The following is a 24,165-nucleotide window of genomic DNA, read 5'->3' as shown; positions in this document are numbered from 1 at the left end:
GCTGAGGGAGGCTGTCTTTAGGAACCGGATTCTGGGGGGGTCTAGCACCAGCACCTGATATTGGGTTATGCAGGAGTTTGAAGGCCAGCTCCCGGGGCGGGGGGGACTTTTTAGCAAGGCCCCCACCGAGTTGGGGGGCAATTATACACAAGTCCTGCCCCAAAATGAGCTTGGAGGTTTCTTTTGTCAAGACGGCGGTCGTGGCAATGGCCCGCAAGCAGCGTGGCCAGCCAGATGCTACAGGGTCCAGCCTTTTAGACAGGTACGCACCCGGTCTGTTCCAGGGCCCTAGTTTTTGAGTTAGGACCCCTTTGGCCATCCCTCGGTTTCAGCAACATATAACTGGAAAGGCTCGGTCAGACCGGGCAAGGCCAGCGCAGCGGCACTCACAAGCGCCGGTTTGAGGCTCTTGAAGGCTTTAGCCTCGTTTTCAGCCCAGGTCAGAGCGTCCCTCTTTCCCCCTATGCTGGCATATAGGGGTTTTGTTATCTCAGCAAACTCGGGGACCCAGAGTCTGCATACCCCACTGCCCCCAGGAACTCTCGAACTTGTCTCTTAGTTTGGGGCTGTGGGATCTTTAGGACAGCTTTGATTCTACTGGAGGGGAGGGTTTGTCTGCCTTTCTTTAGTTCATACTGTAGGTAGGTTGCTGTCTGGGTCTAAAGCTGACCCTTTTTAGCCGGAACACAGTAGCCCGACTGAGTTTTAATTCTGTTAGCAAGTCCTCAGTAGCCCTTTTATATGTGGCTTGATCCTTGGTGGCTCCAGTGTCTTTCACAAACTCTACAGGTTTGTCCCCCACACTCAGAGTTACCTTGGGCTCCAGGGGGTTTATCAGAATGGAGCCCCGGCCCCGTCAGTCTATGTCCCCCATGAGGACCAGGACAGGCTTAGCCGCCACCTGCTTTTGGTGAGGACATTCATTTTTTCAGTAACCATGTTCTTTGCAGTAGGTACATTAGTCATGGCTTAGGCTGGTCTTCCTTCTAGTATCCCCTCTGGTCTTTTGGGCCTCTTGCCTTTTTCAGTTTTATATTTTTGTTTTACCATAGCGGATATAAGAATTTTGGCCATCTTTTAGACTGGGCAGTCCCAGGATCCTCTCTGTTGTTATAAATCTCCTGGGCAATTTCTATTAACTCAGACAGCGATTTTTCCTCAAATCCTTCTAATTTCTGCAGCTTTCTACTAACATCAGGGGCCCACTGAGTGGCAAAGGCAATATTAATGCCACGTCTATTCTCTGGTGCCTCTGGGCATTCTAGGAACACCACCAGGGACTCGTTAGGTCCCTGTATGGTCCCGCTTATCCTGGACAGATTAGTCGGCTTTTTAGCCGCTGTCCGTATGCCTCCTAGCAGAGTCTGGCCATACCGATCGAGGGCCTCCTTACCTCATTCCTCATTTGGGTCCCACTCCGGGCTCGTGGTGGGGAAGGCAAACGCAGGTTGCCCATCAGGGCCAGGAATGGTCTAGGGAGGACAAAGCTCTTAGAATAGCCATGGGCGGAGAGACAGTTGACAGAGTTGGTTCATTTTATGGCAGAACATCCTAACACAATAACCATAATTATTATTGATAATATATATGAAGATATATCAATATTTTGTAATTTAGAACATATATTAATAACATGTTCATACAAATATAATCCCAAGAAAGTTAACACCATTTCCTATTTGACAATGTTTCTCGTATAGTTTTAACATATCAAATAAACCTAATATGTCTTTCTTAGACTTTCAGTGGCCTTAATGTTTTTTAAAAAGCTAGTTTGAGATCAAAAAGACAGGAATTTGGATTTTGGAAAGTTTGTCAAATATCAGAGGCTTAAATTTCTTTTCATGGACTTTATCCCAACTTGCACAGACCAGCTACAACATACTTAAAACTTTGTTTTGCCTTAACTTTCATTTTAGAACAAAAGTTTACCATACAGGATTCTTTCTTATACAATATTATTCTCCTCTCTGTTTAACCTTTCTTACCTAGAATATGTTTATATACTCATAGCCTTTTTGCATCTTTTTCTCTTACTTCACTGGTTACTTCCTATCTTGTTTTTCTTTTTAAATCTATATTTTGAATCAACGTTTAAATAACCTCTGAATTGGACAAAATTCAACATCTAAGTGGACCACATTTGACACAAGACTGGGACTGGTCCATACTGGCCACAAAAGAACTACTTTTTGTGAGGGACAAGGACAAAGACAGACAGCACAAGGAGACAGACCAGAACAAACAGAAACACAATTGGCCAATATCACTCAAAAGAATTCCACAAAGACAAAGACAGACAATATCATTCTCAACCATGCTGCACCTGGCGGGCGGTGGCAGAGGGACGGGTTGGGCATCCCTGGAGTCGGCCTTATTGTTACCTTAGACAGTGACTAGGTTTCACATTTTAGTTGCACAATTTCACATTCATAACTAATTAAGATGTGATCCAAGAGAGACACCGAAGCCCCAATAGGACCAACAACCCAAAAGTGCCGATGGTAGTATATTAGACTGGCTCTGTACTAACCACCCAGAAGCCAGAATACCAGGAAACCAGAACCAGAATTTCCGCTGAGTGGCCCCGGTCTCATCCCTCTCAGGTGCCTCCCACTCTTTGGAAAAAGAAAACCAGAAATTTCAACCACCTAGAAAGATCTGAAGACCACACAGAGAGAAAGGCACTGATGTGTGAGAGAGAGAGAGACAGAGAGAGAGGGAGAGGGGCCTGGTTCTACCCCCCTGGACGGCCTCAGGAAAAACACAGTTAGGAAACTGACAATCACGGGATCCCAATGATAAGCATGCACCATTCTTTAAAGTTCAAAACTATAACCTAGGACCCAGATGACAGGTGAAACCGAAATGGAAATCGAAGCCGAGAGAAATGAAAGTAGTAATCTGAAAGAAAGTACCAGGAATCCGACCAGGACTCGCAAGTTCTAGGTGACACCTCGAGTCCCAGGACTCGCCCAAGGAAAAGGGAAACAGAATCGGATTCAAGAATCTGACCAGGACTCAGGAAAAGGGAAACAGAGTCAGATCCTGACAGTAAGTTCCAGGTGACGTCTCACGTCTTGGAACCTGCCTGAGGGAAGCTGCATCCAGCCAATCTCCTGAGGCGCCAGACAACTGTGGAGCCAGAAACAGACCAGAAAAGAACTCACCGGTGAACAGAACCAGAAAACTCGTCCAGAAGAATTTGCAGTTTTGAAGGTGTTGGGGGCCGGTGCGTTGCCAAGTCTCTGCCCGGGGCTGAGGAACGTCTCTCAGGCCTTCCCCTGGGCAGGACACTCGACTCCGCGCCTGGTCTCCAGGCACCGGTGGTCGCCAGGTGCCCTAGATTAGGGCAGAATCTCTCTGGGGCCTGCAAATGTTATGGTCTGAGACTCAAGAAATGACCACCTAAAGTCCGAATTGAGCCAAATCAGGAGTCTGTATTAGCCGGCCAGCGACTACCCTCTGCACTGCCCAAAGGTGGCACAGAGAGCAGCAGGGAGCCTTTGAAACAAAGTCTTTATATTGTAAGTTTGTGGGTGGACAATTACTAAGACAGAGCAAGCAGGGGTACAAAAAGCCTTGAGTAAGCATGATATCATTGTCTTGTCTTTGGTGTAACAGGATCTGGGCAGTTTGGGCTCTGGGCCATATCTTGTTCACACAAAACATGAATGTCATAATAGCTTCACGTAAAACGTGGGGGCTGTAATCATTTACCCACCTGCCTTTGTTCTGAGGACTCACTCCCCCTCACCCGAGGATTAACACCTGACTCTCCTTTGTGTGACTTCGGGTGCACCCTGGGATGCTTTCTAGGGATTAAATCAGTATTTTGGTAGGAACCTTTCAAAGATAATTTATATTATTTTTGTCAATTAAGGATACTCCTTACATCTATAATTAAAAAAAGACAAAGATGGTCATGACACAAGCATTCAAAATCTATGGGATCCAGAAAAAACAGTGTTAAGAGGAAAGTTCATAGCCTTAAATGCTTATAGCAAAAAAACAGAAAGATTACAAATTAAAAACCTAATGTCACACCTCAAGGAACTAGAAAAAGAACAAACCAAACCCAAAGCCAGCAGGAGAAAAGAAATATCAAAGCTCAGAGCAGAAGTAAATAAAATGGAAACAAAAAAACAATACAAAGGATTAACAAAACAAGTTGATTCTTTGAAAAGATAAACAAAATCGACAGATGTCATGTTAGATTAACTAGAATTAGAAAAGACCAAAATAAGCTCAGTCAGAAAAGAAAAAGGAAACATTACAGCTGATACCATAGAAATACAAAAGATCATCTGTGCACACTACAAAAATCTCTACACATGCAAACTAGAAAATGTAGAAGAAATGGATAAATTCCTGGAAACACACAAACTCTCAGGCCTAAATCACGCAGAAATAGAATTCCTGAACAGACCAATAACAAGTAATGAGATTGAACTGTAATGAAACTCTTCTAAGGGGGAAAAAAAAAGCCCCAGATCCAACAGATTGACAGCCAAATTCTAAAAAGAGGAACTGGGACTTATCCTGCAGAAATTATTTCATAACTTTGAGAAAGAGGGAATTCTCCCTAACTCATTCTATGAGGCCAGTATCATTCCAGTACCAAAGCCAGGAAAGGATACAACCACCACCACCAAAAACTAAAGACTATCCCTTAAGAACATAGATACAAAAAGCCTCAACAAAATACTAGCAAACCAATTTCAACAGCACATCAAAAAGATAATCTACCATGATCACATGGAGTTCTCCTCAGGGGTGAAAGTGTGGTTCAGTATACACAAATCAATAAACATGATTCACCACATAAACAGAATTAAAAACAAAGACTATATGATCATCTCAATAGATGCAGAAAAAGCATTTGGTAAACTCCAGAACACTTCATGATAAAAACCCTCAACAAACCAGGTATAGAAGGAACATACCTCAAAATAATAAAAGTCACATAAACAAACCCACAGCCAACATCATACTGACTTGGGAAAAGCTGAAAGAATTCCCCCAAAGAACTGGAACAAGACAAGGATGCCCACTGTCACCACTTCTATTCGATATGATACTGGAAGTCCTCACCAGAGCAATCAGACAAGAGAAGGAAATAAAGGGCATCCAAATTGAGAAAGAGGAGGTCAAAATACCCCTGTTTGCTGATCATATGATCTAGAAAACCTTAAAGACTCCTCCAAAAGGACTCCTAGAATTGATGAATTCAGTAAAGTTTCAGATTACAAAATTAATATACAGAAATGCTCTTGATTTGTTTATACTATAGTAACAGTCAAGTTGAGAGTCAAATCAAGAACTCAATACCATTTACAATAGCTACAAAGAAAATAAAATACCTAGGAATATATTTAACCAAGGAGGTGAAAGATCTCTGCAAGGAGAACTACAAAACAGTGATGAAAGAAACCAGAGATGATACAAATAAATGGAAAACATCCCATCCTCATGGATTGGAAAACTCAACATTGTTAAAATGTCCATACTTCCCAAGTGATTTATAAATTCAGCACAATTCCCATCAAAATTCCAATGTCATTTCCCACAAATCTAGAAAATACAATCCTAAACTTCATATGGAATCAAAATACCCCAAATGGCCAAGGCAATCCTAACTAAGCAAAAATAACAAAGCTGGAGGCATCCCATTATCTGACTTCAAATTACACTACAAGGTTGTAGCAACCAAAACAGCAGGGTACTGGCATAAAGGTAGACACATAGACCAATGGAACAGAATAGAGAACCCAGAAATAAAACCACATAGCTATGCCCAAGTGATCTTCAACAAAGCAGACAAAAACATACACCGGGGAAAGGAAGCCCTATTCAACAAATGGTGCTGGGAAAACTGGATAGCCACATGCAGAGGAATGAAACTGGGTCACTGTCTCTCACTACGTATAAAAACTAACTCAAGATGGATTAAAGACTTAAATATAAGACCCAAAGCAATAAAAATTCTGGAAGAAAATGTAGGAAAAACTCTTAGACATTGGCCTAAGAAAGTAATTTATGAGTAAGACTTCCAAAGCAAATACAGCAATAACAAAAATAAACAAATGGGACTTAAACTAAAATGTTTCTGTACAGCAAAGGAAATAATCAACAGAGTAAATAGACAACCTACAGAATAGTAGAAAATATTCACAAACTACACATCTGACAAAGGGCTAATATACAGAATCTTTAAGAAACTCAAATCAGTGAGAAAAAAAAACAAATATCTCCATCAAAAAGTGGGCAAAAGACATGAACAGACTCTTCTCAAAAGGAGATAGACAAATGGCCAACAAACTTATTAAAATGTGCTGAACATCACTAATCATCAGGGAAATGCGAATTAAAACCACAGTGAGATACCACCTTACCCCTGTCAGAATGACAATAAAAAGCCAAACAAGGATAGATGATGGTGAGATGTGGTATCTGGGGACACTGATACACTGTTGGTCGAAATGTAAACTTGCACAACCTCTATGGAAAACATGGAGATTCCTCAAAGGACTAAAAGTAGAACTACCATTGGTTCCAGCAATCCCACTGCTGGGGCTCTACCCAAGGGAAAGGAGTCGTTTTATGAAAAGACACTTGTACCTGAATATTCATCACAGCACGATTCACAGTAGCAAAGATGCGAAACCAACCTAAGTGCCCATCAATTCAGACAGGTCTCCTCTGTGTTGTAAACTGTTAAAATTATTTTCCTATGCAGGGAGTCATCCTACTTTTGCAGAAAATATGTTAAATCACAGTTGACTTGTCTAAAGTGTGGAATGAAAGTGAGTTGTTAGTGTTGCCACCAAGGTGCCCCGGGGCAGCCTGTGCCTCTGTGAACCCACCTTCTTTCCATCGCCGGGCACGACGTCGTGGTCTTGCTGATCCAGTGGCTCAAAAGGAAAACTCATCTCCTTTTAAGAAAACAGAGGTTGAACCAGTAAAGTTGTACATAAGTGTACACGTAAGTGTACAAATACATTCACAAATTATCAAGTAGCGATACCAACCATGTGGGACAGTCCTTAATAACATGATCTCACTCATATATTATCTTTCCTAAAGTGCATTTCTGCATAATCATTGCTTTACCAGAATTGGGTTGGTTTTTATATATAATTTATTTTTTCAAAGTTTCTGCAGCATATCCTAATGGTATGATTTTTTTTTTTTTTTGGTTAAAGTAAGCATTCAAAATAAACATTTTGATCCCTTTGCTGCTTAAAAAATATTAAATTAACACGTGATGACAATTCCTGCAGTCCAGCTATTCAGCCTGGTGGCGTCTCTGCGTTTTGCTGTGACATAGCCCTTCTGTAGCTGTTCGATTGTTCATCGCATTGATCCCTTACTAACGACAAGCGAGACGGAAATGCAGAGACGATGCCTGTGAGGCACAATGCTGGCTCCGTGACTCCGGACACACGCTTTTAGCTTTCAAGTGTTTACAGAAACAAGTCTGTACATTACTTGTGGGGAAAAAAATATGAAAATTTCAACAAATGCAATGAATAATTCCTTATATCTTGGTAAACAACAAAAATGTACTGAAATTGGCCACCAGGAAGCTGAAGGTGCCTGCTGTGCTGTACATGCTAGCAACATGCCAGTGGGGACACGTTTTAAAGCAATATTTAAACTCAAACATGTAACATGCCAAAGACACAGAGTGTTAATTCCGAACCCCAGTGGCCAGCATGAGATCAAGACCTCACTCTTGTTAGTAATCAAGGGAAAAGTGCATCGACTCACCCTGTGATACCATTTAAACTTGCCGAATTAAAAGCACAGCAACAATATTAAAAACAGTGATAATTCAGCCATGCTGAGGTGGTGGGAGGGGTGTGTTCACAAGTGCTGGTGGCACCAAAATGACAGGGACGCTTGCGGGAAGAGAGGTGAGCTGTGTATGTAGTCGGTGTCCTGTGACCCCCTCTCTGCTGGGAGGGCTCGGAGACGAGGCGCCTGCAGGAGAAGGTGCTGTGTGCACAGTCCAGGGTTGGATCCAATCCAGGAGAAGGTGCTGTGTGCACAGTCCAGGGTTGGATCCAATGCAGGAGAAGGTGCTGTGTGCACAGTCCAGGGTTGGATCCAATGCAGGAGAAGGTGCTGTGTGCACAGTCCAGGGTTGGATCCAATCCAGGAGAAGGTGCTGTGTGCACAGTCCAGGGTTGGATCCAATGCAGGAGAAGGTGCTGTGTGCACAGTCCAGGGTTGGATCCAATGCAGGAGAAGGTGCTGTGTGCACAGTCCAGGGTTGGACCCAACGGCTCACAGAGGGAAACCAAGCAGGGTCCGACAGCAGAACACAGACCCACTGGGGCAGTCTCCTCCTGGGTACGGCACTCCTGCGGGTGCAGAGCCCAGTGATCCCGGGTCAGCAGGAACACACAGTGGTGCATGTGTGGTGACCACACGTCAACACCATGACACACACATGGTGTGAACACGGAAAGGGCAGTGACCAGTGAATTCAAGGGATTCTGAGTAGTGGGCTTGTGTTTTATTATTTAATTTTCCCTCATAGTTGTTGTGATTTAACAAATACGTGATTTCTTTAACAACTAAAAGTTTGATCAAATAATCTGAGGGAGGCGCGCTTAGGGCCGCACACTTACTCGCTGCGGTGGGTGTTCCTGGTCCTTCCACCCCGCTCTGTGGCCCCGTCCTGACAGTACCGTCACTGGCTCTGATGACAGTCATGTGCCGCGCTGTGAACAGGCTTGCCCACGTCACAACGTTGTGGCTGACAGGCGTGGGGACTCTGGGGGAAGAGGACTCATCGCTGGCACAAGTCCCGGAAGAAAGTGTCGCTGGTGTTTCGGCGCCAGCTTCCGATCGCAGCCATCACGGCAACGTGCTTGGTGGCCCCTGGGGGCTCTTCTGGGTGTGGATGGTTATGACAAGGTGCCTTTCTGTCCACAGGACACGTTCTGACGCCAAGTCCGCACGGCCAGGCACGGAGAGAGGCGGAAGGGTAACCTCCCGAATGGGATGCGGACCAGGTCAGGAAGCGGGGGTTTCGCAGCCCGGTGTCACGGCCCAGGACGTGGAGCAGGTGGGTTTGCCTCTGACCTGTTGCGGGTTTAGGATGTGCCGGGTCCTTCCAGCCACACCCAGGGGTCATCAAGCAGCGCTCGGGTTAGCGCCGCACGCAGCCTCCGCCCCGCACTCTGTGTCCCTCGCGGTCCCTGCTCAGTTCCGCACCTTCCCCTGGGTTTTCTCTCAAACAAAATCATAGTTATAACAAGAATAATTTGTCAGGATTTGAGCCTACTTTATAAAAAGTGTAGACAAAGCAGAATCAGTAAACCAGAGGGAGAAGAGTGAAAATGCCTTTCGCTTCTGCAAACGCCTTCACAGCTAAGGGGTGTTTGCCTCGTCCTGACCCGAGAGTTGGCGGGAGGTGCTAGGAGATTAGTTAGAAGCTGAAACAAAATACTGACTTTTAAAATTTGCTTTTCTAAATTAAATAATTATAATCAGTGTGGGAAAAAAAATCAGTCTAAATTTACCTTATACCATTTTTACCTTGCATGCCAGACCCTAAGCGATGGCATCTTAAAAAGTCACCTGTGTAAGTTTGACGTTTGAGCTTAAGGAAGCAGAGAGCAGGTGGTGTCTTCCGGGTGGGACATTGGTCAGAGGACACAGAGTGTTGGTTAGACAGAAATTTATGTGTCTGAGATCGATTGCATGGCGTGGTGACCATAGTTAGAAATAATAACATATCTAATGTATCGTTATGTTTCAAAATTGCTAATAGACTTTATTTTTTTAGATTTTAAATGAACTCACTACAAAAAAAAGTGTGTGAGGTGATATGTTAATTAGTTTGATATAGTCATTCTGCAATATAAACTTGCATTAAAACGTCACATTTTACAGTGTAAATATATGCAATTATTATTTGTCAATTAAACATAAACATTTAAATGTAAAACATCACGTACACATGAGGGCCCTCTCCGACATGATCCACCCACCTTCAGACGTTCAGCTCTGGGCAGACCTCGTCCGTGGAGGCGGGTGGAGCCCCCCGGACACTCTGCTGAGAGCAGGTTGTCTATGCACCTGCTGCCCAAGCATGAACCAAAAATACCCCAGCCTGGACGTGAGGCTCTTCGCAAATGTCATGCACAAATGACAGCTCCTCCAGCCACACGGAGGGCAGGGCTGCACCACCCACTGATTGGCCTGCTGGGCACGCAAGGGCCAGAGCCCGGTGTCTCGCTCATCCCTGTGCCAGCAGGTACTGTGTGCTCACCACGCCTTCTCTCCTGCAGGGCCCTGGGGCCGGATCCCAAATCCTTCTCTGCAAGTAGGAACCTTTGCCCCGTCGGGAAACGCGGCATTCACAAGTGGACCCTCAGCTGCCTTGCAGGAGCAGGTGGTGCACCGTGGAGTCAGGGGCGTCCTGGGCGGGCTGTGAGAAGGAAGGTGGGCCGTCTGCTCAGGGGTCCTTGTGCAAGCCGCTCCTGTCTCCGGCGTTGTCCTGTGTGAAGCGTGGGCTGCACGGAAGCCGTCAGAAGTCGCTCACTGTTAGTGTCTGTGCTGAGCTTGCGCGTGGGCGTGGGCAGGTGAGGGCCGGGACACTCGCGCTGTGGACTCCGGCAGAGCAGCTTCGTGCTCCAAAGATCACCAGTGAGACTTTCCCAAACAGACGAATCTGGCGTGGTGCTCCGGTTTCTGTGAAGCACAGACGTGAGCGCGGCAGCCGCACGCGTGTCCGGCCCTTTGCTGTAAGCGTGGCTGATTCCTTCCCTCGGGGCTTTGCCATAAACATGTACTTACATATTACACGTGTTTATCATCCCTGGAAACATTATTTTCGCCATAATCGTGTCTGGGTTTTGGTGACCCCGACTCTGCTCCAGTTTGCACTTTGCCCCTTCGCCGACCTCCCTGTCCCACCCGGCTGTGGGTTTCCCGCGTGCTCTGGACTCACCTCTTCCTCCTCCTCCTCCTGGGAGGGGGCTGGGGGCTTCCTGCTTGGCTGGTGGGGGGAGGGCTGTGATTCTGGGGGAAAGGCCAGAGCCTGAGGGACTGAAAACGTGACTGGTGCAACACCCAGGGCTTTGCTGACGAAACGAGACCCAGAGCCGAGGCCGAGTGCGCCCAGCGTGGCACACGCCGGTTTAGCTCCGCCCGTCTCTCCTCTCCCTCGGGGAACACAGCCCCGTCGCCCCTGGGGGCCGCTCCTTCCGTCTCAGCTCGGGGCTGTCTGGGGAGCCGCAAGTCGCTGCCACCCTGTAGAGCAGCCACCACCGTCACCCTCGTCCCACACGAGGGGACCGAGTCGCAGAGAGGGCCGCCCTCACCAAGGTGCCCGGGAGCTCCAGGCCTTCCTCAGCCTCACCCCAAACACTAAACCTTCTTTCTGCGCGAAAACCAAAGGCAGGGGTATCACCCTGGAATTCTGTCTCCCTGGGAGCGCGGGGCAGCGAGTCACCCGGGACGGAGCCGCACCACCGGGCTGCGCCACCAGGCGGCGCTCCGTCTGCACCGACGGCAGGGGGTCCTGCGAACGCTCTGCCTTCGGACCTTTGTTACAGGCTGTAGCCTTACACAGAGAAAGCAGGTGTCACTTGTAACCAAAAACTACTGGGCTGTCGTTTCCCCAGGTGCTGGGCCATCCTATCCTGTGTGTCCAGAACTCACATTACTGTTAACATAACACCCTCTAATGATGTGACGATTCAGCCAATATTGGAGAAACCCTGGCAGCTCCCGCCAGTACCCTGCCTCTCAGCCCTGCGGGACGTGCTGGCCACCGAGGGGAGCTGCCGGGACGCCCAGCAGACAGCGGGGGGTGGAGGGAGGAACAGGCACCTCAGGGCCCCTCAGTGGGGGGCGGAGGGAGGAACAGGCACCGCGGGACCCTCAGCAGCTCTGGGCAAGTTCTGCGGGAAGCAGGGTTGGAACAACAGCGACTGGGAACAGCTCGCCTTCCCCTCTCTGGGCCTCATGCTGGCGTCAGCAGCCAGGAGACAGTCCCCGGCTTCTCTCCCTCTGCCCCGAGGATCTTGGTTTCTTATATGTCTGATTCCTGGTCATCTGGTGCCCCGTGGCAGTGTTACTGAACGTCACCAGCCAGAATGAGCAGTCCCATCTTAGGTGTGGCCTTGACTGCATTAGGGACACCTGCATTTCTGGGTCTGGCTGTGAGGGTGTTTCTGGAGGAGGCTGGCGTGGGAGCCCGTAGACACACGAGTGGGGAAGACCCGGCCTCAGTGGGGGGGCGGGGCACCGTCCCCTCACCTGGGTGCACAGACGGAACGGAAAGGATCTCTCTGTCTCTCTCCCTCTCTCTCCCGGAGCTGGGACACCCTTCTCCAGGCCTCTGGACTCCAGGCCTTGCACCAGGGCCCCCGGGTTCTAGGCCTTTGGCCCTGGCCGAGTTATGCTCTCAGCTTCCTGGGTCTGCAGTGGGGAGACGGCCCCTCCAGGGACTTGTCAGGCTCCGTAATCCCAGGAGCCAATTATCCTAATAAATCCCCTCTCATCCATCCCCCCATCTCTCCCTCCACCCATCTCTCCCCCTCTCTCTCTGCCTACCCTGTCGGTGCCGTCTCTGGAGGACCCTGACTCGCGCACGTACAGTAAGAGCCCCAGAATAACCGAGGATTCACGACTCACCTCCTGACAGTGTCCAGCTCGGCTGACGTGCGGACGGGTCTGTCCCGACGTGTGCCCTGTCTCCTCGGTGCTGCAACCCTAACACTCTTTGGAATCGGACTGCCTGGGGTGTTCGTTACTTACTGCTGTAATGGTCCTAGTGGATCTGCCGCCAGGATAGGTCACAGTTTTGCCAAGCATTGATCTATTTAGAACTCTGAACTGGAAGACTTTGCACTGGCTGGGCGTGCGGGGAGTGGACCAACTTCCACCCAGGCCTCTCTGTCCGCCTCGCCGTCCGCGCACTTCTGTGGTGTCTTTTGGGCCATTCGTGGGAGTCCACCGTGCAGGGCGGCAGTGGTTTGTCCTGTTACTGGGATAGTTGGCAGCATGTGGTGTTAGCACTGGACGCCACCTCCAACCACTGTGTGCAGCCCTTTTTTTATAGGGGAATAGTCGAGTTCGGTGCCTGAGAAGAGAGTTTCTGAGAGTCACACACCAATTTAAAGTTCAAAAAGAGATGAAAACAGTTCACAGTCAACACTTAGTGTGACCACATTGGCCCTACTGTGGAATTAACCGTCCACCATCCCTGCCCCAGACCTAACTGTTCCAAATTGTGTGTGCTCTTCACATTGCTGCTTCTTCCTTATTAAAACTTCTGCTATTCCTTAACAGCTCTGGCCAAACCAACCAGAACCACACCACCTCTCGGTCTTACACGCCCGTCCTTGGTGGATGTTACACACCCAGGAACACCTTGACCTAGAGTCACCTGGGAGCTCCGGTTCTGAATGTGTGGACCCCTGCCCCCACCCTTGCCCACCTCGACCCTACCCCAACCCCTAACCCTAGCCCCACCTCTGACCCTACCCCAACCCCCACCCCTAACCCTAACCCACCCACAACCCTACCCCACCCCGACCCTAGCCCAACCCCTAACCCTAACCCCACCTCTGACCTTATCCCACCCCCGACCCTACCCCCCACCCCTAACCCTAACCCCACCCCGACCCTACCTCACCCCCTAACCGGTTACTACCCCTGACCCTATGCCCACCCCCACCCCTACCCCCGTCCCCGCCCTACCCTAACCCTGCACACGAGTCCTGACCGTCTCACTTAGGATGTAATTTCTGAGCAAACTGGCCCTTCCTCAGCGGAAAGGCAAAAGGGAGACTGGATCCTGGCAAACGCCACAGTTCCCGGTAGCAGACAGCACCACCTTGTGGGTAGCCTGGAAAATAGCAAGTCACTGTTTTCCTGACCTAGCATTTTTGTTCTAAAAGAACTTACATGTCAATTTGATTTTCTCGTGCTTGATTTGCATGGAAACCTTTTTATTTTTCTCTATTTTTTTCGCTTGGAGTTAACGTCCCACATTCTCACCGTGCTGTGAGCCGGAGGCACCTTCCTTCCTGCACCCACAGCCCCATGTCCGCGGCCGCTTCTCAGAAGCCACAGGCCCCAAACGCGCCACGGGCACGACCCGCTCTCACCACTAACGAGCCTGCCTGCTCACCTGCACGCCTGCTCGCAGCACACGGATGCAGGAATGCGGACAGAAGGCCGTGGAGGACAGACGGTGGCAGGCGCTGGCCGTCTAGGACCTGCCGCTGGCCGCTCAGCTCAGCAGGTGAGGGTGTCTGACCCCAGGCCAGGGGCCGCCGTGCACCAGGGAGGTTTGCAGCAGCCTCTCCCTTGGCAGAGAGACTTTCTCTCTGTAAGATGCATCTGCGCAGCCTCGGCCTCAGGAGCCCACCGTCCTCCCCGGGAGCAGACGGGTGGGACGTCGCAGCGCTGGGCAGGGGATGGCGCCGGCTCTCAGAGAAAACACGGGACGATGAATGTGTGGAGCCGAGGCCAGTGCACACGGGAAGGGCAGCAGGTCACAGTCTCTCCTGTCATGATCTCCACAGCCAAGAGTGCACTGGAATCAGGACACCAGGCCTGGGGGAGGGAAAACCACACCCGGGGGAGGAGGGAGCACCACACCCGGGGGAGGAGGGGAAAAACCACACCCGGGGGAGGAGGGAGCACCACACCCGGGGGAGGAGGGAGCACCACATCCGGGGGGGGGGAGGAGGGAACACCACACCCGGGGGGGGGGGAGGAGGGAACACCACACCCGGGGGGGGGGAGGAGGGAGCACCACAGGGGGGGAGGAGGGAGCACCGCACCGGAGGGGGGGAGGAGGGAGCACCGCACCGGGGGGGGGGGGAGGAGGGAGCACCACACCCGGGGGGGGAGGGAGCACCACACCCGGGGGGGGAGGGAAGAACCACACCCGGGGGAGGAGGGAGCACCACATCCGGGGGGGGGGAGGAGGGAACACCACACGGGGGGGGGGAGGAGGGAGCACCACAGGGGGGGAGGAGGGAGCACCATACCGGGGGAGGAGGGAAGAACCACACCCGGGGGAGGGAGCCAAGTCAATACTGACTTCTCAGTAACTATGAAAGTCCATGATCAATGATATAAGAAGAGCATGTGTGTCATGTGTAGTGACACACAGTACACATACATGCAGACACATACACCACACCATCCACCACCTGCCACACATACACCACCCGCTACACACACACATCACATACGTACACAGGTCACACAGCCCCTTCACATACACACACCACACACACATCACACGGACACACACAGACACCTCACGACACACACACGTTAACGTTTGCCTCTTGCGCTAGACTCAGAGCCCACGGAGCTGGAATCCACGTCTGGTCCAAGCACCCGGTGCCACCTCCTGGCGCAGTGCCTGGCGCGTGGGCTCACTCCGTACTCAGCGTGCAGAGAACCACCGCATGAACCAACGTGTGGATGGAGGTACAGACAGGCGGGCAGACGAGTGCATGGAAGTGCGCTGGGACCCAGCTTTGGGGGTTCATTTGGCAAAGCTGCTGCCCGCAGGGGGCTTGACAACTGAATGCCGTCCCCAAGGGGGGCGGGGGGTGGGGGCAGGCGCTTTCCTGCTATGAATTTAAAATGAGCAAAAGTCCCAAGTCTTCTAAAGCCTGAAATTTTTAAATCTGAACTTTCTTTATTTAACTTACACTAAATATGGACTTTGCCCCTTGATAAATTGCAGACGATCCTGACACATCTGAAAGGTTGATTTATGGGCAGTTTGGGCGGCTCATTCTTCCTGCCACAAAATGCGCTGTGTCCTGAGCTGTGGTCCCTGCCAGGCCCTGGCAGGTTCTGTCACAGTGAAGCCCCCTCGCTTCCCGGCAGAGCCTGGGGGCTCCCTGTCACCCTGCAGTGAGGGCACAGGAGCCCCCGGAAGGACCGCGTGGCGCTCGGTCAGTGGTGCTCAGCTGGAGGGCGATTCCTAGTCAGTGCACCACCGGCACAGAGACAGCAGGAACAGTGGCTCATTAGGAGAGCAGGGAGGCCAGTCGCCCGCGCCCTCGAGGGAGAGCGAAGCCAGGAGTGAGGGGCCGCTGAGGGGGAGGGGACACCGGAGTGTATTTTTTTTTTTTTTTGACCATTAAAAAATGTCAAATGCACTTTTTATCAACCAGCTATTCTTGTAGGCAATTTCATATGCGTCGTCTAACCTGCTGTCAGGACTCGGAACCCGACATCCCAAAAAGGAGCCCCTTGGCAAGCTGAGCACTTCACTCTCGGGGACATCGGGGAGTCACAGAGCAGGAAGCTCTTTCTGACCTCTCTGCCCCCTTCCCCTCGCCGGGCATCGCTGGGCATCACAGAAACTGGAATCCCCTCCCCCAGGGCAAGGCGCAAAGCCTGGGGGGAGTCGCCACTCTCAGACCCCTCCCTTCCACTGTGCCCAAGGCCGGTGTCGGCAGAGAAAGCACGTGTGGCCCAGTGGCAGGGCCCTGGCTGGCCGCCATTCCATCACACTTTCTGTCCAATCATGTTTCTCCACGACTCCACTTATTTCCTCAGACTTAATATAAAAACAGTTTCCTGGGTCTTTGGGTCTTCATTTCTGAAGTGCCCATGTCACGTGGAACTTGGTTAAACAAGGGCTGTGCCTGCTCTCACTCACTTGGTGTGGGCTGTGGGGTGTCAGCTGTGACCTCGCGATGGGGAGGGACAGGTCTCACTGTCCCTGCACTCCCTGCTCCGACACCGTCAGGGGACACTCACAGCTGCCCACCTGCTGCCCTGACCTCTGGTCTCCAGGAGCAAGAGGTGGGCGCCTGGCACCGGCAGGGCTGCCGCTGCCGGTTGGTCTGGGTGATTGGCTGGGGCGTGGGGGATCTAGGGCAGCCCGGAACTGTCACTGCTGGAGGGACCCTGAACAAGAGGGACCCAGCGTCACCCGGCTGGCGGCTGGAGCCCACCGCCCACCAGTCAGGACGGTGCAAACCATCCCACGGGGAGCACTGGGCGGGCAGGTGGGGTCCAGCCCTGGGGGAAGGGTCTGGTGGGCAAACCCAGCAGAGGGGGCCACGCAGGCCACTGGGCGGTGCCTCCTTAGGGCGGGGCGGGGCGTGTCTGAATTGCCTTGATTTCCTACACAAGTCCCTGCAGGGTGGAGCTTGTGCACAGACTGTGGGGGGAGGGGAACGGGGGACACACAGGCCACCCCATGGGCAGGAGGGCCTGGGACTCCCCCACGTCCTTCCAGACCTGGAACCCCTCAGAGATCAACTCACGTGAGCAGTGGCAGCAGCGCCCCAAGGAACCACGTCCCCCTAGGGCAGAAGGATGGTCACAAGGTTGGCAAGGCAGAAGGACGCAGCCCCAGGGAGAGCTCACCCCGAGGGGGCAGGGAGCTGGCACCTGTGACTTGCAGCAGCGGCACCTGGCGGGGGACTCAGGCCAGAGACGGCGGCCAGAGCAGCACCTGCGGGAGCCCCTCCTGTACCCGCCAGTGTCACCACAGGGAGCTGAGGCCCAGAGCCGCCTTCCATGTGAAGAGACATTGTTACTGCAGTGGCCGAGCTAAAACGTGACGCTAAAGCAAGAATCCCACCAAGAAAACATTCAGAGCATCAGGAAACAGAAAGTTCTTTTTGTGGTTAGCTTTAGCAACTTTGTTGATAGAATTTATATCTCCTTTTTTTTTTTTTTTTTTTTTCAGATGCCTCTCAGGGTCTAACTGCTACATGTTGTTGTAACAAAGTATTCCTTAAATAGTTTTTAATTTGTTTTCAGTCTGGAGAAAGAACATTGTGTATCTGCCCATGCAGTGCCAAAAACTGTCAAAAAATTTTTAAAGGCCCTATCAAAACAATTGCATAACTTAATTTTTTCACAACTAAATACATCTGACAGTTTTTATTTCTGTTAAATTTCACTTTGTAATGACTTTTGGTAGAGGAAAAATGCACTTCAACAATAGTTCTGAAAGGCCAGTGAAAATTCTTTTGCACATTCTATGTTTTCCACTAAGGACTCTCTATTTCAGTGGACTGTGCTGGAGCGATGCGGAAAGTGAGGGAAGGGCATCTACCCCAGCATCTCACGTCTGACTCGGTGGCTCCTACACAAACAGCGGGTGAAAACACAGTGGGCCGTCCACCCCCCGCCCCACGTCACACGAGATGTCAGAGTCTGGCTCTCAGCCTAGCAGCAGAGCCCAACACAATAAAAAATGTGGCCAGAAGTTGGTGAAATTTCAACAAAGACCACTTTTAAATAGAAAATGTCATCATTTTAAGTTCAGCTCGTGCTTAACGGCAAAGTAGCTGCCCGTCTCATAAAGACACCAGCCTGGGACGAAGAACCCCATTTCCAAGGGCCTCTCCTTATCCTAGTGAGACCAACAAAGGCCAAAAGTCTAGCAAACGTCAGGAACTTCCAGAGAAAATCTAGCTCTCCAGGGGTGACGTGTTCATATTTATGATCTGATTATACATTTTAAACTGATCCAGTTCTCAAGTCGATCTTTGGTGAAACAGTAAAAATCACAAAATACCTTTTGTGGCGCAGGAAACACGCTGTGCTCATTTGTTTATTTCATCAGCACCGAGGAAGTTTTGCCACGACTGGTTACTCCGTTAGGGATTTGGAGAACAAGACCCGAAAGACAAGTCGTTCCTCGGTAGGTCGAGGGAGAAAGTGAAGACGTCACGACAACAGTGACGTTGCTCCCTCACTGAAATCTGCGCCGTCGCTACCTGGGGTGCAGGTCACCAAACGGTGTTTGCACTGAGACTATTCGCTACACTGTGCACAAGTGGTTGCACCTTCAGCACGTCGTACACTATACGTCAAGACTTTAAAAAGTGGGCCGGGCGTGGTGGCTCACGCCTGTAATCCTAGCACTCTGGGAGGCCGAGGCGGGTGGATCGCTCAAGGTCAGGAGTTCGAGACCAGCCTGAGCAAGAGCAAGACCCCGTCTCTACTAAAAATAGAAAGAAATTATATGGACAACTAAAATATATATATAGAAAAAAATTGGCCGGGTATGGTGGCGCATGCCTGTAGTCCCAGCTACTCGGGAGGCTGAGGCAGGAGGATCGCTTGAGCTCAGGAGTTTGAGGTTGCTGTGAGCTAGGCTGACGCCATAGCACTCACTCTAGCCAGGGCAACAAAGTGACACTCTGTCTCAAAAAAAAAAAAAAAGACTTTAAAAAGTGGGAAACAGGAATGGGTTAGACTAAGATGTAAAACTAAGAAAGTATTGTTAAGAGAATAAAACGTGCAGAAGAAAATGCCGTCTCTTCCTGTTTGTAAGGAGAAGTGGGCAGAGGAGTCTGCTCACGCAGGGTGGCCCTCGGTGACAGGGCAATGGTCGTCAAGAACGAGGGACTGTCATTGACCAAAGGTAACAAAGAAAAGCCAAAAACTAGTAAAACAGAAAAATATGCATTGTGTAACAGTAAGTGAAAGTTAGAATACAATTTCTATCTATGCAAATGGTGGAAGTGTATGAAATTAAACATTGAAAAATATTAAAAGGCAAAACAGACCAATGAAAACATTGATTTATCTATAAAATATATTAGGGTAATTATGCTGCATCTTCCTAATTATTATTTCATGTAGATTTTAATTTTTATAACATGTGGATATTTTTTGTTATTTAAATGTAGATTCCCCACAAAAAAAGAAAGAAAAATATGTCATAATATTACAGACATATTTCTAAAAGTCTAGCCAAAACGAAGTCTGCCTTCCACGGAGGACTTGCTGGGTCTTTGCTGCTGGTTTTGATGTGGGGGGTTTAATACACAGCAGCCACCGGGCCCCTCAGCGCCGGGAGGGGAATCCGTTCAACAGAAAGGCCACGTGTACCAGGTGCGGAGCGATGGAGAGCCGTGGGCCCTTCCCTTCCCCGAGAACAAGGAGGTCACCAGGTGCAGAGCGATGGAGAGCCGTGGGCCCTTCCCTTCCCCGAGAACAAGGAGGTCACCAGGTGCAGAGCGATGGAGAGCCGTGGGCCCTTCCCTTCCCCGAGAACAAGGGGGTCACCAGGTGCAGAGCGATGGAGAGCCGTGGACCCTTCCCTTCCCCGAGAACCAGATCACCACCTTGAAGCTCCAGCACCGAGACCTTCCTCTGAGAGCAACTGGCTGAGCTCGGAGAGGGACCTGCCCACCTGGCCCTGGCAGCCCGACATTGACAATACACCTGGTCACCCCAGATCTCTGATGGAGAGGTACAAGGAGATTAGTGTTTTCATTCTTGCTAATAAAGCACCCATCTGCAGCCTGTGGATCAGGGACTAACTTTGACTTTCAAGTCTCAATTGAGGAACACATTTCATAAGACTCTAGCTATGAGGAATCGTAGAGGATTCCTCTGAAGGATCTGGGTAAAATCAATTGAAAACTTTGTGGAAAGGATTCACCTTTCTAGATGCTATTATAGGATTCATGAGAGGAGATAAAAATATCAACATTAATAGGATTGAAAGAATTTGATTTCAACCTCTTGGATAATTTTGAGGGGTCCAAGACTTCAGCGGAGGAAGTTACGGCGGATGTGGTAGAAACAGGAGGACTGGAATGAGAAGTGGAGCCTGAGACTGGGCTGAATTGCTGCAATCTCATGATCAAACTTGAACGAATGAGGAGTTAGTTCTTATAGATGAGCAAAGAAAGTGGTTTCAACACCCTTTTATGATAAGAACACTTAACAAAATAGGCATAGATGGAGCTTCCCTAAAAATGATACAAGCCATATATATGACAAACCCATAGCCAACATCATACTGAATGGGGAAAAATTGAAAGCCTTCCCGCTTAGAACTGGAACCAGACAAGGTTGCCCTATAGCACCACTTCTATTCAACACAGTGCTGGAAGTCCTGGCCAGAGCAATCTGACAAGAGAAGCAAATCAAGGTATCTAAATGGGGGCAGAAGAGGTAAAACCGTCGCTCTTTGCTGACGATATGATCTCCTATCTAGAAAACTCCAAAGAATCTGCCATGAGACTACTGGAATTGATAAACAAATTCAGCAAAGTCTCAGGTTACCAAATCAATGTACAGCAATCAGTAGCAGTCCCATATGCCAACAACAGTCAAACTGAGAACCAAGTCAAAGACTCGATGCCCTTCACAACAGCCACAAAGAAAATAAGACACTTAGGAATATATTTAACTAAGGAGGTAAAAGACCTCTACAGGGAGAACTACGTAACACCGAGGAAGGAAATAGCAGAGGACGTGAACAGGTGGAAACCATACCATGCTCAGGCGTCGGCAGAATCAGCATTGTTAAAATGTCTAAACTACCTGAAGTGTCATCTACAGAGTCAATGCAATCGCTGTTAAAATACCAACATCATTTTTCACAGATATAGAAAAAATAATTCTATGCTTCATATGGAACCAGAGCAGACCGGCCCAGGCTGGTGGTGCTGGGCTGAAGTTCCCCAGCAGCCCCTGAGCGAACCCCACGTGGGGCCTGTTGGGTGCCCTGGCGGCTGCGCTGAGGAAAGGGGGCTGGTCCTCCAAGGCCTTGGCCTCTCCCTGGAGTGGACCCCGCACGTCCTTCTGGGGCTGCAGCCCTGGCTCGCTGGGAGCCCAGCCCCAGAGCTCACCTCCTCCTTCCCGCCTGGCGCTCCCTGCAGACTCCTGGAAACCCGCGGGCACACTGCAGTCACCGGAGTCCCCTGTGTTCTCACTCGCGTCCCTTCTGCCCAAGCCTGCGGCACCAGGCTGGGCCGCGTCCACAAGCAGGGGTGCTGCGGCCGCGCGGTGCCACCGGTCCGCAGGGCAGCCGGCTGGGAAGCTCCCTCCGGAACAGCAGAGCAGCAGAGCGTGGAGCTTCATGGCAGAATGGACGTGTCGCGTAGATCATCCCCACAGGACTCTCTGAGAATCTCTTTTTCCAGGAAACATTTGCAGCCCTTCTTAAAATCAGGAACGGGTTTCAGAAGCCATTTTTCCTTAAGGCCTGAGGAGAAAAAGAAATACTGGAACGTCCTGTATTTTTCGACCTCTCCCTCTTCCCCCTTCCTGCCCCACACAACTGCCTCCGGGAAGCACCCTTCACGTGCTGAGCCGGATTAGGGGCCCTGGGTGCCAGCACTGAGTGCCAGGGGCTTCCCAGGCAAGAGTCCATGCAGATGCACCCCGTGTGCAGGTAAGGCGAGCCCAGCGCGGGTGCCTCCTATATGCAGGTAAGGGGAGCCCAGGGCAGGTGCCTCCTATATGCAGGTAAGGTGAGCCCAGTGCACGTGCCTCCTATATGCAGGTAAGGCGAGCCCAGTGCTGGTGACTCTTATATGCAGGTAAGGCGAGCCCAGGGCAGGTGCCTCCTATATGCAGGTAAGGCGAGCCCAGGGCAGGTGCCTCCTATATGCAGGTAAGGTGAGCCCAGTGCACGTGCCTCCTATATGCAGGTAAGGCGAGCCCAGTGCTGGTGACTCTTATATGCAGGTAAGGCGAGCCCAGGGCAGGTGCCTCCTATATGCAGGTAAGGCGAGCCCAGTGCTGGTGACTCTTATATGCAGGTAAGGCGAGCCCAGGGCAGGTGCCTCCTATATGCAGGTAAGGGGAGCCCAGGGCAGGTGCCTCCTATATACAGGTAAGGCGAGCCCAGGGCAGGTACCTCCTATATGCAGGTAAGGGGAGCCCAGTGCAGGTACCTCCTATATGCAGGTAAGGCGAGCCCAGGGCAGGTGCCTCCTATATGCAGGTAAGGGGAGCCCAGGGCAGGTACCTCCTATATGCAGGTAAGGCGAGCCCAGGGCAGGTGCCTCCTATATGCAGGTAAGGGGAGCCCAGGGCAGGTGCCTCCTATATGCAGGTAAGGGGAGCCCAGTGCAGGTGCCTCCTATATGCAGGTAAGGGGAGCCCAGTGCAGGTGCCTCCTATATGCAGGTAAGGGGAGCCCAGGGCAGGTGCCTCCTATATACAGGTAAGGCGGGCCCAGGGCACGTGCCTCCTACATGCAGGTAAGGGGAGCCCAGTGCAGGTGCCTCCTATATGCAGGTAAGGGGAGCCCAGTGCTGGTGCCTCCTACATGCAGGTAAGGGGAGCCCAGTGCAGGTACCTCCTATATGCAGGTAAGGCGAGCCCAGGGCAGGTGCCTCCTATATGCAGGTAAGGCGAGCCCAGTGCTGGTGACTCTTATATGCAGGTAAGGGGAGCCCAGTGCAGGTGCCTCCTATATGCAGGTAAGGCGAGCCCAGGGCAGGTGCCTCCTATATGCAGGTAAGGCGAGCCCAGTGCAGGTGCCTCCTATATGCAGGTAAGGGGAGCCCAGTGCAGGTACCTCCTATATCCAGGTAAGGGGAGCCCAGGGCAGGTGCCTCCTATATACAGGTAAGGGGAGCCCAGGGCAGGTGCCTCCTATATACAGGTAAGGCGAGCCCAGGGCAGGTGCCTCCTATACGCAGGTGAGGGGAGCCCAGTGCAGGTACCTCCTATACGCAGGTAAGGGGAGCCCAGTGCAGGTACCTCCTATATGCAGGTAAGGGGAGCCCAGGGCAGGTGCCTCCTATATACAGGTAAGGTGAGACCAGTGCAGGTGCCTCCTATATGCAGGTAAGGGGAGCCCAGGGCAGGTGCCTCCTATATACAGGTAAGGCGAGCCCAGGGCAGGTGCCTCCTATACGCAGGTGAGGGGAGCCCAGTGCAGGTACCTCCTATACGCAGGTAAGGGGAGCCCAGTGCAGGTACCTCCTATATGCAGGTAAGGCGAGCCCAGTGCAGGTACCTCCTATATGCAGGTAAGGTGAGACCAGTGCAGGTGCCTCCTATATGCAGGTAAGGCGAGCCCAGGGCAGGTGCCTCCTATACGCAGGTAAGGGGAGCCCAGTGCAGGTACCTCCTATACGCAGGTAAGGGGAGCCCAGTGCAGGTACCTCCTATATGCAGGTAAGGCGAGCCCAGTGCAGGTACCTCCTATATGCAGGTAAGGCGAGCCCAGTGCTGGTGACTCTTATATGCAGGTAAGGGGAGCCCAGGGCAGGTGCCTCCTATATGCAGGTAAGGGGAGCCCAGTGCAGGTACCTCCTATATGCAGGTAAGGTGAGACCAGTGCAGGTGCCTCCTATATGCAGGTAAGGCGAGCCCAGTGCTGGTGACTCTTATATGCAGGTAAGGGGAGCCCAGGGCAGGTGCCTCCTATATGCA

The 24,165-nt window shown here is 50.9% G+C and overlaps 1 long non-coding RNA gene across 2 annotated transcripts; it reads right to left on the bottom strand.

Annotated features, from left to right (window-relative positions):
- Positions 1-498: 498 nt before the first annotated feature.
- LOC138399798 (uncharacterized) lies at positions 499-10,619 on the bottom strand. 2 transcript variants are annotated; one of them, XR_011236190.1, is made up of 4 exons: positions 10,289-10,619; positions 7,797-9,449; positions 6,867-6,935; positions 499-1,472 (listed from the first exon to the last, which is right to left on the bottom strand). It is a non-coding gene; the product is annotated as an uncharacterized lncRNA (long non-coding RNA). The 2 variants fall into 2 exon arrangements; XR_011236189.1 differs by lacking the exon at positions 499-1,472 and having other exon boundaries at positions 6,486-6,935.
- Positions 10,620-24,165: the final 13,546 nt, after the last annotated feature.

Source organism: Eulemur rufifrons, chromosome 19 (genome assembly GCF_041146395.1).
Source record: "Eulemur rufifrons isolate Redbay chromosome 19, OSU_ERuf_1, whole genome shotgun sequence".
Taxonomy (NCBI): Eukaryota; Metazoa; Chordata; class Mammalia; order Primates; family Lemuridae; genus Eulemur; species Eulemur rufifrons.
The sequence above is the reverse complement of the archived record's forward strand: the minus strand, read 5'-3'. Positions and strand labels throughout refer to the sequence as shown.